We start from the raw sequence: 15,247 nt of genomic DNA on the forward strand, positions 1-15,247 counted from the left end.
GTCTAATTACACTACTACTGAAAAAGAGCTTCTAGCTAATTTTTTGCTATGGATAAATTCTGAGCCTATTTACTTGGTACTAAGGTGGTAGTGTACTCAGATCATGCAACTCTAAAATATTTATTAGCTAAAAAAGAGTCCAAACCAAGGCTAATACGTTGGATATTGCTGCTACAAGAATTTGATTTAGAAATTAAGGATAGGAGTGGTAACCAGTATTTAGTGGCAAACTACCTGAGTCGCGTTAAGCACATTAAGGATGACTCCACTCCTATCAATGATACTTTCCCATTTGATAACTTGTATGCAGTGTCTGAGGTAGTTCCTTGGTATGCACCTGTAGCTAATTATCTAGTTAGCCACACTTTCCCTCCAAATTTTACTAAGCATCAAAGAGACAAGCTGAAAAGCGAGTATAAATATTATATATGGGATGATCCATATTTATGGAGGTGTGGTGCTGACCAGGTAATTAGACGATGTGTACCACAATCAGAATTCCAGTCTATTTCAGAGGCCTGCCACTCATCTGAGAGTGGAGGACATTTTAGCCCGCAAAGAACAGCTAGAAAAATCTTAGACTGTGGATTCTGGTGGCCTACTCTTTTTAAAGATGCTGCTGAATTTTGTAAATCTTGTTCCCCATGCCAAAGGTTTGGTAATATATCCAAGAGGGATGAGATGCCTCAACAGATTATGCTTTTCTGTGAAATTTTTTATGTTTGGGGCATTGACTTCATGGGTCCATTCCCAAACTCTAATGGGTACCTTTATATATTGTTAGCTGTAGATTATGTTTCTAAATGGGTAGAAGCAATTCCTACCCGTACTGATGATGCTAACGATGTTGTTTCCTTTGTTAGAAACTATATTATTTGTCGCTTTGGATCACCACGAGCAATCGTGAGTGATCAAGGCACTCACTTTTGTAATAGGAGACTGACAGGATTACTGAAAAAGCATGGAATTATTCATAAAGTAGCAATAGCTTATCATCCCCAGACCAATGGACAAGAAGAAGTGCCTAACAGGGAGATTAAACGTATTCTGGAGAAGATAGTGAAGCCTCATAGGAAGGACTAGTGTGCCAGGCTACAAGATGCACTCTGGGCATATAGAACAGCATACAAGACACCCATTGGGATGAGCCCCTTCCGTTTAGTGTACGAAAAAGCTTGACACCTTCCAGTGGAGGTGGAACACAAGGCTTTCTGGGCTGTGAGGGAGTGCAATATGAATTTTGAAGAAGCTAGTGCTGAAAGGAAGCTGCAACTAGCAGAATTGGAGAATCTTCGCCTAGAAGCATATGACAACTCCAGGCGATACAAAGAAATGATGAAGGCTGTCCATGACAAGCACATAAAAAGGAGAGAATTCAGACCAGGGGAGTTAGTTCTTCTTTACAACTCCAGGCTGAGGCTCATGCCAGGTAAACTGAGATCAAGATGGGAAGGTCCATACAGAGTAGAAAAGGCAGAGCCAAACGGAGTTTTCCACTTGCGTAATCCTTCTAGCTCCAAATTCATTAAGGCCAATGGACATTGCCTAAAGCTTTATCATGGAGAGAAGATGAAGGATCACAAAGAACTAGAGGTTTTCCTCTTGGAAGATCTACCAACAAAAGCAGAATGAGCCTAAAGAACGTCCAACTTAAGGACGTAAAAGCAAAGTGCTAGGTAGGAGACAACCCACCATGGTATGATCGTTCCGTTTTAGTCTTAGTTTTATTTTAATTTATTCTATTATGATTTTGTTAATGACTCTTCTCATAATCTCTGCATATAGTCTGCATTTACATTTGCATTTGCATTCTGCATATAAAAAAAATGCACGCGACGCGCAAGCGTCGCTGACGTGTTCGCGTCATAAGTGCATTCGGAAGAAAAGAGAATTGAACAGAAAGTCACGCGGGAGCGTGGCTGGAGGCGTGCCTTAGGCACAAATACGCCCACGCGAACGCGTCGCTGACGCGTCCGTGTCGTTTGCGAAACCAGCCTTCCACGCGTGCACGTCAACCACGCGCACGCGTGACCCTGCAAAAATCGACGTAAATGGGTGTATGGCAGCAAGTTGTGATGGAGTGGGGCTGGACTCGTGCTAGAAGCACAAGCCTTACCACGTGAACGCGTACCCCATCCGTCCGCGTCAGTTTTCAAAATAACACCTTTCACGCGTATGCGTCACCCACGCACACGCGTCACCCAGATTTTTGGCAAAATGCATTTAAAACAGAGAGTTGTGCGTACGCGAGGCTGCACTCACGCCAATAGCACATCAGGTTATGCAATCGCGTGACCCACGCGTCCGCGTCACCTGAACTTATCACGCACCACGCGATCACGTGCCCCACGCGTTCGCATCACATGCGACGCACAACTTATCCAGATCAGTGCCAGATATCTTATCTTTTCTTCCCCAAATCCAAATCTTTTCTTATCCCTTCTTATTTCTTTCTTCTCCCTTCTTCCTTCTTTATTCTTTCTCACTTTTTACTTTCTATTTTTCACATCCATTATCAAGGTTCTTTTCTTTTATTCTTCCCTTTTTACTTTTCTATTATTATTCTTATTTTCATTTATGTTTTCTTCTTCTTTTTTCTTTTTACTTTCATTATCTATATTTTCTTTTTCTTTCTTTTTTTCTTATTCCTTTAATTGGTGTTAGAAATTTAATTGGGTGATTATTTTCTTCTACATTTTGCTTGTGAAAAATTAAGGAATTGTTTGACAATTAATATTACTTCTTAGAGGGTTGCTTGCATGTTCTATTTTATATTTTCAATAACATATTTACCATGCATGCTAAGTGTTTGTGAAAAAGCTCGTATGGCATCATGCATTAATTTTATGTCATTCTACTACTCTAATGCCTGTTTTTCACAAAACCCCTTTTATATTTTATTGATTAAATATAATTGTCAATACAAACAGGTTGTTAGTTTGAAAGGGTTGATAATCTAACTTGGACATTTAATGATTGATCTATGCTACTCATGCCTTTGCCGGCATGCCAATAAACATCTTACATTTAATTGTCATCACCTGCACTTGCTAAATTTCCATTGATGAACTTCTCACATGTAGTCATGACCATGTGTTAACGACATCCTTCTTTATCATGCATTGATTATCACCTATACTATCCTCTTCCCTGCTCTAACCCTTGAAGTTTTAAAAGTACTTACCTTTTCCCTTTCAGGATGGCCACTAAGAAGGGTAAAGGGAAAGCTACTCCCAAACCACCAGCAAGGAAAGGAACAAAAAGAGCACTAATGGTAGAGCCATCTTCAACAGCGGTGAAACCCTCAACAAAACGAATCAAGAGGATCATCAAGGTCGATGAAAAAGAGAAAGCCTTTCCAACAAAGGACACTGCGCGGTTCACTAACCGCTACTGTGAGCAGATGTTCTCCATCCTGGCTGAGAGGAATTATAACAATGAGAACCTTCTTATCCTCCCTACCAACATTGCTGAATTTGTTGAGCCCCGTATTGAGCAAAGACAATGGGAATTCCTACAGAGACAGCCACGGCAGATTAATCTATCATGGGTAGTTGAATTCTACTCCAATTTTCACATGCCAACCCTGCAGTTTGTCTATGTCTGTCAGAAGCAAGTCCCCATAACTGAAGAGGCCATTCAGCGAGCTTTAAATCTTCCCCTTGCTCCAGAAGGATTGGACGCATTCCAAGAAGCCTCACTCAAGCGCCAGACATACCAATTTGACTGGGACGCCGTTCTCAGAGTTATCGCACAACCCGGCTGCATATGGATCTACGGATACTATCGGTCCCGACCTAAGGGAATATTGGCTTCAGCACTCACCTTGGAGTCTCGAGTATGGGCACAGATCATGTCCCATTATGTCTTTCCGAGCACTCATGAGTCCTCCTTCACTGTAGACATGCCTGTTTTACTCTGGTGTATCCTTACAAACCAGCCTCTAAACTTACCAAGACACATCGGAAATGCTATGTGACACGTACAAATTGCGGGAAACTTACCTTTCCCCGCCTTGGTTTCAGATCTAGTCTCAGCAGCCGGAGTCTCCTATAGAGCTGGGGACACCAAAGCCATGATTCCACGGAATGATCAGTACGTCTCTAATGGGAAATATATCAGACCTCCAGCAGCCACTATCAACCGAAGCACAAAACCAGCGGAAGATATCCCTTCTCCTACCACATCACAAGCACCTTCAACGGATAAGCTACTCCTACAGATAATTCAAAAGTTAAACCGGCTTGAGTAGAAAGGAAAGCAAAGGGAGCGTCGTAACAAGCGCCGATTTACGTACTTCAAGGAGCTGATTATTGGTAACCACCCACCTGAAGAAAACCCGAACACTCCAGACTCCACTTCACTTACCAGCACAAGGAACCATGACGGTCCCGATGGTGGAGATGCTGCTACCAGCCCCCTTTGTTCCTGACTGATGGCACCGAGGACAGTGCAAAACTGTGTGGAGAGGTCGGTCAGAACCTGACTTTCGGAGGTAATTTCTCTCTCTTAACACCAATAAAATAGGATATTTATTTAGTTTTTTTTTTGTTAGCATAGAGATCTTTAAATTGTATATTATAATTCTCCTATATACCATTCGATGTCGTGATCCGTGTGTTAAGTGTTTCAGGCTTCATAGGGTAGGAATGGCTTAGAGAATGGAGAAGAAGCTTGCAAAAATGGAAGGAACACAAGAAATTAAGGAGATGACCAGCGAACATTGATGCGCACGCATGGCTCACGCGAGCGCGCGGAATAGAGAAAATTGCAGTGACGCGTGCGTGTGCCTGACGCATACACGTGGATTGGAGTCTGCACGAATGACGCGAACGCGTGGACGACGCGTGCGCGTGACAAGGAAAATCGCTGAATGACGCGAACACGTGACTGACGCGTGCGTGACCTGCGCGATCTGCAAAATTAACAGAAAATGCTGGGGGCGATTTCGGGCCGCGTTTTGACCAAATTTTCGGCCCAGAAACATAGAATAAAGCCAGGGAACATGCAAAGACTCAACACACATCTTAGACATAATAGACATACAGTTTTAGATACATTAGGATAGTTTTTAGGTTTTTAGATCTGAATTTAGAGAGGATTACTTTCCCTCTAGGTTCACTTTACATTCATTGCTTTTGCTTTTGGATATTGAAGAGTCATTACTTCTGTTGAAGACATTATTCTAGTTTGTTTCTTTACTTACTCTTTTATTTATTTATAACATATTCTTAATTCTTGCTTAAAGTAGTAATTGGATTATTTTCATGGATTGTTAATGCAAAGGATTACTTTTACTTTTAATTAATTTTATTTAATTTATCATGTCTTCTTCTTATATTTTTATGAGCATTATATCCATGTCAATGGAGTAAATTTCCCAAACTTGACATGGGAGTTGATTAAGAGGAGACACTTGAGTTGGAAGGCTTAAGTGTTGGTTAAATTGGAAGATGTTGGCTAGTTCTGTATTTACTAATGCTAGACCTTCCCAAGGGAGAGGACTAGGATTTGCGGATAAGGATTAGCTCAATCACTTGACTTTCCTTTATTTAGTAAGGGTTAACTAAGTGAAAACAACAACCTTTTTGATACCACACTTAAGAGATCCCAACAAGGATAGAACTTCCAATTAATCATTCCCCCAATCAAGGCTTTTTATTAAAATATTAATAATCATTCTTAGTTTTATTGCTTTAATTTATAATTGTTTAATTGCTCATTATCCGAACTTAAACTCTCTCGAAAAAATCCTAATTAATAAATTAGCATCGTTTCTCGCAACTCATTGGGAGACGACCTGTGACTCATACTCCCAATATTTTTATTTCTAAAATTTCGTGATAACTTTTCTAAATTGACAAGGCGGATCTTAGCTGGTTAAGAACTATACTCTCAACGCATTCTCTATATTGATTTCCTAATTAGCCGGCTTCTGCCCTCACGTCAAGGAACTACCACCCGAATAAGCCATGCCAGTTGGGTATGAAACTATGTTACAAGTGTGGTGCACCGGGACATTTGGTTTGAGATTGTCCACACCGAGGAACACATGAGGCGGGTCGATCACAACAATAAGATTGAGGTAATCATGGATCCGATAGCCAAACCTTAACTTATTTTCATAGTATAGACTATCGCCTTTCTTGTTGAAAAAGTTTTAAAGCTTAGAAGGATTTTTAAATTTGGTTTTGAACTTTAGTTTAAATGATTTGGTTTTGAAACTAGGATTCAAACTTTTGATTAAATGATACGATATAGAAAGGAAAGTGAGTTGTATGATTTTGTTAACTTATGATTTTGGTTTGTAAATTTAACTCATCAAAAGGAATTTAAATTGAACGGTTCTGATTTAAAGGTTTTAATGAATTTAGAAAAATCATGCTTTAAAGTGATTTATTTACAAATAAATGATTTTTAACTCATTTGAGAAACTATTAACAATGAACTCATTTAGATTGAACTTGTTTTAAAGGTTTTGAAAAGTATTACAAAATTGGCATTTGGTTTAAAGGGAAGAATTTTTAGATTCTTAATGACAATAATCAGAGTGACGCAGCAAAAGGCGAGAGAGAACTTTGACACGTTAGGATGATGGTGAATGATATGCTTTGGCAACTTTTTGGGCTGATAACGTTGATAGTAGAATGCTTCGTGGAGAATATATTTATATACATCGCGTGATTCGAATTTTCGAGGACAAAAATTTTATTAGGAGGGGAGAATGTAAGAACCGAAGTTTTCACGTAAAACTGTTTTAATAAAATAATTTTAGTGCCCGGAATAGATTCAAAATTTGAAAGTTTTGATTTGATAATAAAAAGGTGAAATTTGATTTTAATGAAATTTTCTGAGTTGGAAAATGTATCTTTTTCGAAAAGATTTTGTAAAAATGCGTACTGGGATTTAAGCCGGCAGTACCGGCTCTAGTCTGTCCAGTACTACGTATTTTGGAAAATAAGATTTTGAAAGTTGATTTACTGTTTTAAAAGGTTAAAAATAATTTAGAATAAAAAATCGGGCACTAATCTTAAAGGTTTTTGGCCCAAAGGGGGCCGAATGGACCAAAAACGCTAACGGGTTGGACCAGGCCTGGTGCACGGAATTGTGATCACACTTTTTACAACTCCGCACAACTAACCAGCAATGGGTCATCCAAGTAATACGTTACGTGAGTAAGGGTCGATCCCATGGAGATTGTCGGCTTGAAGCAAGCTATGGTCATCCTGTAAATCTTAGTCAGGCGGATTCAAATGGTTATGAGGTTTTGATAATTAAAAGATAAATAGAACGTAAATTAAAATAAAGATACTTATGTAATTCACTGGTGGGAATTTCAGATAAGCGTTTGGAGATGCTTTGTTGCCTCTGAACCTCTACTTTCCTATTGTCTTCATCCAATCAAGCGTGCTCCCTTCCATGGCAAGCTGTATGATCTTCTCGGATGAAAAATACCAGGTACGGTTTCTACACGGCTAATCAACTGTCGGATTTCTCGTCTCGGATGAAAAATACCAAGTATAGCTACTGCACGGCTAATCATCTGTCGGTTCTCACTTGTGTCGGAATAAGATCTCTCTATCCTTTTGCATACTGTCACAACGCCCAACATTCGCAAGTTTGAAGCTCGTCACAATCATCCCTTCCCAGATCCTACTCGGAATACCACAGATTTTTTGGATCTCAAGAATGCTGCCAATTGGTTCTAGCCTATACCACAAAGGTTCTAATCTCACAGACTCGGTCCGTTGATTAGAGACCCAAGAGAATATACTCTGGCTGTCATCCAATGACTACATTGAACATCATGTAGACCGCTTGTGGTTGTCAGGCACGCAGATCTTGGCTAAGCGAGTAACAAAGATAGCGTGTGATTATCACGGGTCACCACTTCATTCTGACTTAATTGAATTAAGTACGAGAGTATATCTTGGAGAAGAAGTAAGCACGAATTGAAAGAGAAACAATAGTACTTGCATTAATTCCTGAAGAACAGCAGAGCTCCGTACCTTAATCTATGAGGTGTAGAAACTCCACCGTAGAAAATACATAAGAGAAAAAAGGTCTAGGCATGACCGAATGGCCAGCCTCCCAAATGTAACATAAAAGTCCTCAAAGTCTAAGGACTAAACGTCCAAGGATTTGAATACAATAGTAAAAAGTGCTATTTATACTAAACTAGTTACTAGGGATTACAGAAAATAAGTAACTAAGTGCAGATAGTGCAGAAATCCACTTTCGGGGCCCACTTGGTGTGTGCTTGGGCTGAGCATTGAGCTTTACACGTGCATAGGCCATTTCTAGAGTTAAATGCCAGCTTGGATGCCAGTTTGGGCGTTTAACTCCAGTTTTGGTGCCAGTTATGGCATTTTACGCCAGAAAAGGTTCTCTGGCTGGCGTTTTACGCCAGTTTGGGCCATCAAATCTCAGGAAAAGTATGAACTCTTATATATTGTTGGAAAGTCCAAGATGTCTACTTTCCAACGCAATTGAGGGCGCGCCAATTGGGCTTTTGTAGCTCCAGAAAATCTACTTCGAGTGCAGGAGGGTCAGAATCCAACAGCATATGTAGTCCTTTTTCAGCCTCTGAATCAGACTTTTGCTCAGATCCCTCAATTTCAGCCAGAAAATACTTGAAATTATAGAAAAACATACAAACTTATAGTAAAGTCCGGAAATGTGATTTTTTCATAAAAACTAATAAAAATATAATAAAAAGTAGCTAAAACATACTAAAAACTATGTAAAAACAATGCCAAAAAGGGTATAAATTATCCGCTCATCACAACACCAAACTTAAATTGTTGCTTGTCCCCAAGCAACTAAAAAATAGGATAAAAAGAAGAGAATATACAATAAACTTCAAAAATATCAATGAAGATTAGTTTCAATTAGATGAGCGGGACTAGTAGCTTTTTGCTTCTGAACAGTTTTGGCATCCCACTTTATCCTTTGAAGTTCAGAATGATTGGCATCCATAGGAAATCAGAATTCAGATAGTGTTATTGATTCTCCTAGTTCAGTATGTTGATTCTTGAACACAGCTACTTTATGAGTCTTGGCCGTGACCCTAAGCATTTTGTTTTCCAGAATTACCACCGGATACATAAATGCCACAGACACATAACTAGATGAACTTTTTCAGATTGTGACTCATCTTTGCTAGAGTCCCCAGTTAGAGGTGCCCAGAGTTCTTGAGCACACTCTTTTTGCTTTGGACCATGACTTTAACTGCTCAGTCTCAAGCTTTCACTTGACACCTTCACGCCACAAGCACATGGTTAGGGACAGCTTGATTTAGCCGCTTAGGCCAGGATTTTATTCCTTTGGGCCCTCCTAACCATTAATGCTCAAAGCCTTGGATCCTTTTTATCCTTGCCTTATAGTTTAAAGGGTTATTTGTTTTTTCTGCTTGCTTTTTTTTCTTTTTTTCTCTATTTTTTGCCCTTTTTTTTCTTTCGCAAGCTTTTGCTTTTTCACTGCTTTTTCTTGCTTCAAGAATCAATTTTATGATTTTTCAAATTATCAATAACATTTTTCTTTTTTTATTATTCTTTCAAGAGCCAACAATTTTAACATTCATAAACTTCACTATAAAAAATATGCACTGTTTAAGCATTCATTTAGAAAACAAAAAGTATTGCCACCACATCAAAATAATTAAACTATTTTCAAGATAGAATTCGAAATTCATGTACTTTTTTCTTTCTCAGAAAACATTTTTCATTTAAGAAAGGTGAAAAATTTATGGAACATTCATAGCTTTGAGACATAAACACTAAACACTAATGATCATGTAATAAAGACAAAAACATAGACAAAACGTAAAGCATAAAAACCAAAAAATAGAAAAATAAGAACAAGGAAATTAAAGAACGGGTCCACCTTAGTGACGGTGGCTAGTTCTTCCTCTTGAAGATCCTATGGAGTGCTTGAACTCCTCTATGTCTCTTCCTTGCCTTTGTTGCTCCTCTCTCATGGCCTTTTGGTCCTCTCTGATTTCATGAAGGATGATGGAGTGCTCTTGGTGCTCCACTCTCAGTTGCTCCATGTTGGAACTCAATTCTCCTAAAGAGGTGTTGAGTTGCTCCCAATAGTTGTATGGAGGGAAATGCGTCCTTTGAGGCATCTCAGGGATTTCTTGATGAGGGGCTTCCTCATGCTCTTGTTGAGGTCCATGAGTGGGCTCTCTTGTTTGCTCCATCCTCCTCTTAGTGACGGGTTTGTCCTCTTCAATGAGGATGTCTTCCTCTATGACAATTCTGGCTGAATTGCATAGGTGACTGATGAGATGAGGAAAGGCTAACCTTGCCAAAGTGGAAGGCTTGTCAGCCACCTTGTATAGTTCCAGAGGTATGATTTCATGAATTTCCACTTCCTCTCCAATCATGATACTATGGATCATGATAGCCCGATCCACAATTACTTCGGATCGGTTGCTAGTAGGAATGATAGAGCGTTGGATGAACTCTAACCATCCCCTAGCCACGGGTTTGAGGTCAGGCCTTCTCAATTGAACCAGCTTGCCTTTTGAGTCTCTCTTTCATTGTGCTCGTTCCACACAAATGCCTGAGAGGACTTGGTCCAACCTTTGATCAAAGTTGACTCTTCTAGTGAAAGGATGAGGATCTCCTCTCATTATTGGCATGTTGAGTGCCAACCTTACAGTTTTCGGATTGAAATCCAAGTATTTCCCCTGAACCATTGTGAGCCAATTCTTTGGGTTCGGGTTTACACTTTGATCATGGTTCTTAGTGATCCATGCATTAGCATAAAACTCTTGAACCATTAAGATTCTGACTTTTTGGATGGGGTTGGTGAGAGCTTCCCAACCTCTTCTCCGAACCTCACGTCGGATCTCCGGATATTCACTCTTTTTGAGCATGAAGGAGACCTCGGGGATCACCTTTTTCTTGGCCACAACTTCATAGAAGTGGTCTTGATGGACTTTTGAGATGAATCTCTCCATCTCCCATGACTCGGAGGTAGAAGCAATTGCCTTCCCTTTTCTCTTTCTAGAGGTTTCTCCGCCTTAGGTGCCATTAATGGTTATGGAAAAACAAAAATCAGAGCTTTTTCCCACACCAAACTTAAAAGGTTTGCTCGTCCTCGAGCAAAAGAAGAAAGAAAGGAGGAGAAGAAGAAGAAGAAATGGAGGAGATAGAGTGATGTTTTGGATTCAGCCAAGGAGGGTTTAAGTGTTTATGATGTGTGAAATTGAAGGTGGTAAGGAGGGATATTTATAGGGTAAGAGAGAGAGGGAAGTCTTGTATGAAGGGGTTGGGTTTGGAGGGAAATGTTTTGAATGTGAATGGTGAGGTAGGTAGGGTTTTATGATGGGTTTATGGGGAATAGTGGATGGATATGAGTGGTGAAGAGATTATGGGAAAGAGGGTAGGACTTGATAGGTGAATGGTGTTTGGGGAATAGGTGTTGATGTGATTGGTCAAGGGTATTTGGGGAAGAGTGTTATGGAGAGGTGTGAAGAGGAGAGAGAGAGAGTTGGGGTAGGTGGGGATCCTGTGGGGTCCACAGATCCTGAGGTGTCAAGGAATTCTGGTCCCTGCACCTTTCTGGCATTTAAACGCCCTCTGTGTGCCATTTCTGGCATTTAACGCCATCTCTGCTACCTTTTCTGGCGTTAAATGCCAGTCTGTCTGCCAATTCTGGCCTTTATCCCGAGCCAGACAGCCAGACACCTTTTTCTGGCGTTAAACGCCAGCTGTCTGCCAATTCTAGCGTTTAACACCCAGAATGCTGCCAGACTCGGCGTTAAATGCCCATTCTGCTATCCTTGCTGGCGTTTAAACGCCAGCAAGCCTGTCCTCCAGGGTGTGCTATTTTTTATGCTATTTTTTATTCCGCTTTAATTCTGCAGCTGTTTTTGTGACTCCACATAATCATCTACCTAAAGAAAACATAATATGACAATGGAAAACAAATGTCTATAAAAATAAATATAATTAAATAACATTGGGTTGCCTCCCAATAAGCGCTTCTTTAATGTCAATAACTTGATAGTGAGCTCTTAGAGAGCTTCACAGAGACTCAGAGCTTAATGGTTGCCTCCCAACACCAATCTTAGAAGTTGAGTGTGGGGGCTCTGTTTGACTCTGTATTGTGAGAAGCTTTCCATGCTTTCTCTCCATGGTTACAGAAGAAAATCCTTGAGCCTTAAACACAAGGTAGTCCTCATTCAATTGAAGGACTAACTCTCCTCTGTCCACATCAATCACAGTTCTTGATGTGGCTAGGAAGGGTCTTCCAAGGATAATGGATTCATCCTCTTCCTTCCCAGTGTCTAGGATTATGAAATCAGCAGGGGCCTTCAACCCTCAGTAAGACATCCTCTACAAGTCCATAAGCCTGTTTCCTTTATTTGTCTGCCATCTCTAGTGAGATTCTTGTAGCTTGTACCTCAAAGATCCCTAGTTTCTCCATTACAGAGAGTGGCATGAGGTTTATACCTGACCCCAAGTCACACAGAGCCTTCTCAAAGGTCATAGTGCATATGGTACAAGGTATTAAGAACTTTGCGGGATCCAGTTTCTTCTGAGGTAATTTCAGTTGAACCAAAGCATTCAGTTCATTGATGAGCAATGGAAGTTCATCCTTCCAAGTCTCATTACCAAATAGCTTGGCATTCAGCTTTATGATTGCTCCTAGATACCGAGCAACTTGCTCTTCAACAATATCTTCATCCTCTTCAGAGGAAGAATCTTCATCAGAGCTCATAAACTGCAGCAGTAAGTTTAGTGGAATCTCTATTGTCTCTGTATGAGCCTCAGATTCCTTTGGTTCCTCATTAGGAAACTCCTTAGTGGTCAGTGGACGTCCATTAAGGTCTTCCTCACTGGAAATCACAGCCTCTTCCTCCTCTATAGGTTCGGCCACTTTGGGTATATTGATGGCCTTGCACTCTCTCTTTGGATTCTCTTCTGTATTGCTTGGGAGAGTACTAGGAGGGATTTCAGTAACTTTTTTACTCATCTGACCCACTTGTGCCTCTAAATTTCTGATGGAGGACCTTGTCTCAGTTATGAAACTGAGAGTGGTCTTAGATAGATCAGAGACTATGGTTGCTAAGTCAGAGAGGCTCTGCTTAGAATTTTCTGTCTATTGCTGAGAAGATGATGGAAAAGGTTTGCTATTGCCAAACTTATTTCCCCCACCATTATTATTATTGAAGCCTTGTTGAGGCTTCTGTTGATCCCTCCATGAGAAATTAGGATGATTCCTCCATGATGGATTGTAAGTGTTTCCATAGGATTCTCCCACATAATTCACCTCTTCCATTGCAGGGTTTTCAGGGTCGTAAGCTTCTCCTTCAGAGGAGGCTTCTTTAGTACTACCGGATGCAGCTTGCATTCCAGTCAGATTCTGAGAAATCATATTGACTTGCTAAGTCAATATTTTGTTTTGAGCCAATATGGCATTCAGAGTATCAATCTCAAGAACTCATTTCTTCTGAGTCATCCCATTATTCACAGGATTTCTTTCAGAAGTGTACATGAACTGGTTATTTGCAACCATCTCAATGAGTTCCTGGGCTTCTACAGGGGTTTTCTTCAGATGAAGAGATCCACCAGCAGAGTGGTCCAATGACATCTTGGACAATTCAGATAGACCATTATAGAATATACATAAGATGCTCCATTCTGAAAGCATGTCAGAAGGACACCTTCTGATCAATTGCTTGTATCTTTCCCAAGCTTCATAGAGGGATTCACCTTCCTTCTGTCTGAAGGTTTGGACTTCCACTCTAATCTTGTTCATCTTTTGAGGTGGAAAGAATTTGGCCAAGAAAGCATTGACTAACTTTTTCCAAGAGTTCAGGCTATCTTTAGGTTGTGAATCCAACCATATCCTAGCTCTATCTCTTACAGCAAAGGGGAAAAGCATAAGTCTGTAGACATTGGGATTAACCCCATTGGTCTTAACAGTGTCACAGATTTGCAAGAATTCAGCTAAGAACTGATGAGGATCTTCCAATGGAAGTCCATGAAACTTGCAATTCTGCTGCATTAGAGAAACTAATTGAGGCTTAAGCTCAAAGTTGTTTGCTCCAATTGCAGGAATTGAGATGCTTCTTCCATAGAAGTCGGAAGTTGTTGCAGTAAAGTCACCAAGCATCTTCCTTGCATCTCCACCATTGTTGTTGGGTTCGGCTGCCATGTCTGCTTCTTTTTCGAAAATTTCTGTAAGGTCCTCTCTAGAGTGTTGTGCTTTAGCTTCTCTTAGCTTCCTCTTCAGAGTCCTTTCAGGTTCAGGATCAGCTTCAACAAGAATATCTTTATCCCTGTTTCTGCTCATATAAAAAAGAAGAGAACAGAAAAGAAGAAAAATCCTCTATGTCACAGTATAGAGATTCCTTTATGTGAGTAGAAGAATAGAAGAATAGAAGAATGAGGTAGAGAGAGAATAAGAGGAATTCGAACACAGAGAGGGGGAGAGGGTTCGAATTATGAGTAGAAGAGAAGTGTTAGTAAATAAATAAATAAATAAATAGGAAGAGGTGAGAGAAAGAGTATTCGAATTTTAAGAAAAGGGAGAAGAAAAATATTTTTATTTTTTATTTAATTAATTAAGTTAGAATTTGAAATTTAAGAAAAGAAATAAAATCAAATTGAAAACTAAATAAATTAATTAATTAAAAAGATTTTTGAAAAATTTGTCAGTTAGTTTTCGAAATTAATGAGAGAGAAAAGTAGTTAGGTGGTTTTGAAAAAGATAAGAAATAGTAAACTTTTAAAATCAAACAAAAAGTCAAGTAGTTAATTGAAGAAGATTTGAAAATAAATTTTGAAATGATAAGAAGTTAGAAAAAGATTTTGAAATTAAATTTTGAAAAAGATATGATTGAAATTTAATTTGAAATATATTTGAAAAGGAAATTAAAAAGATTTGATTTTTAAAATTAAAGTTGATGACTTGACTAACAAGAAACTAAAAGATATGATTCTAGAATTTAAAGATTGAACCTTTCTTAACAGGAAAGTAACAAACTTGAAATTTTTGAATCAAAACATCAATTGTTAGTAAAGTTTTCGAAAATGTGAGATAAAAATAAGAAAAATATTTTCAAAATTAATTTTAGAAATTCGAAAATATTAAGAAGAAAAATGGAAAAGATTTGATTTTTTTGAAAAAGATTTGAAATGATAAAATTTTTAAATTGAAATTTTGACTTGACTAACAAGAAACAACTAAATTTTTTTAAAAATTTTGACTAAGTCAACCCAAAATT

The 15,247-nt window shown here is 39.1% G+C and overlaps 1 non-coding gene across 1 annotated transcript; it reads left to right on the top strand.

Moving 5' to 3' along the window:
* Positions 1 to 13,663: 13,663 nt before the first annotated feature.
* LOC112739656 (small nucleolar RNA R71) lies at positions 13,664 to 13,770 on the top strand. Its single transcript, XR_003170589.1, has one exon. It is a non-coding gene; the product is annotated as a small nucleolar RNA R71 (small nucleolar RNA).
* The last annotated feature ends 1,477 nt before the right edge of the window (positions 13,771 to 15,247 follow it).

This window comes from Arachis hypogaea, chromosome 13 (assembly GCF_003086295.3).
Source record: "Arachis hypogaea cultivar Tifrunner chromosome 13, arahy.Tifrunner.gnm2.J5K5, whole genome shotgun sequence".
Classification (NCBI taxonomy): domain Eukaryota; kingdom Viridiplantae; phylum Streptophyta; class Magnoliopsida; order Fabales; family Fabaceae; genus Arachis; species Arachis hypogaea.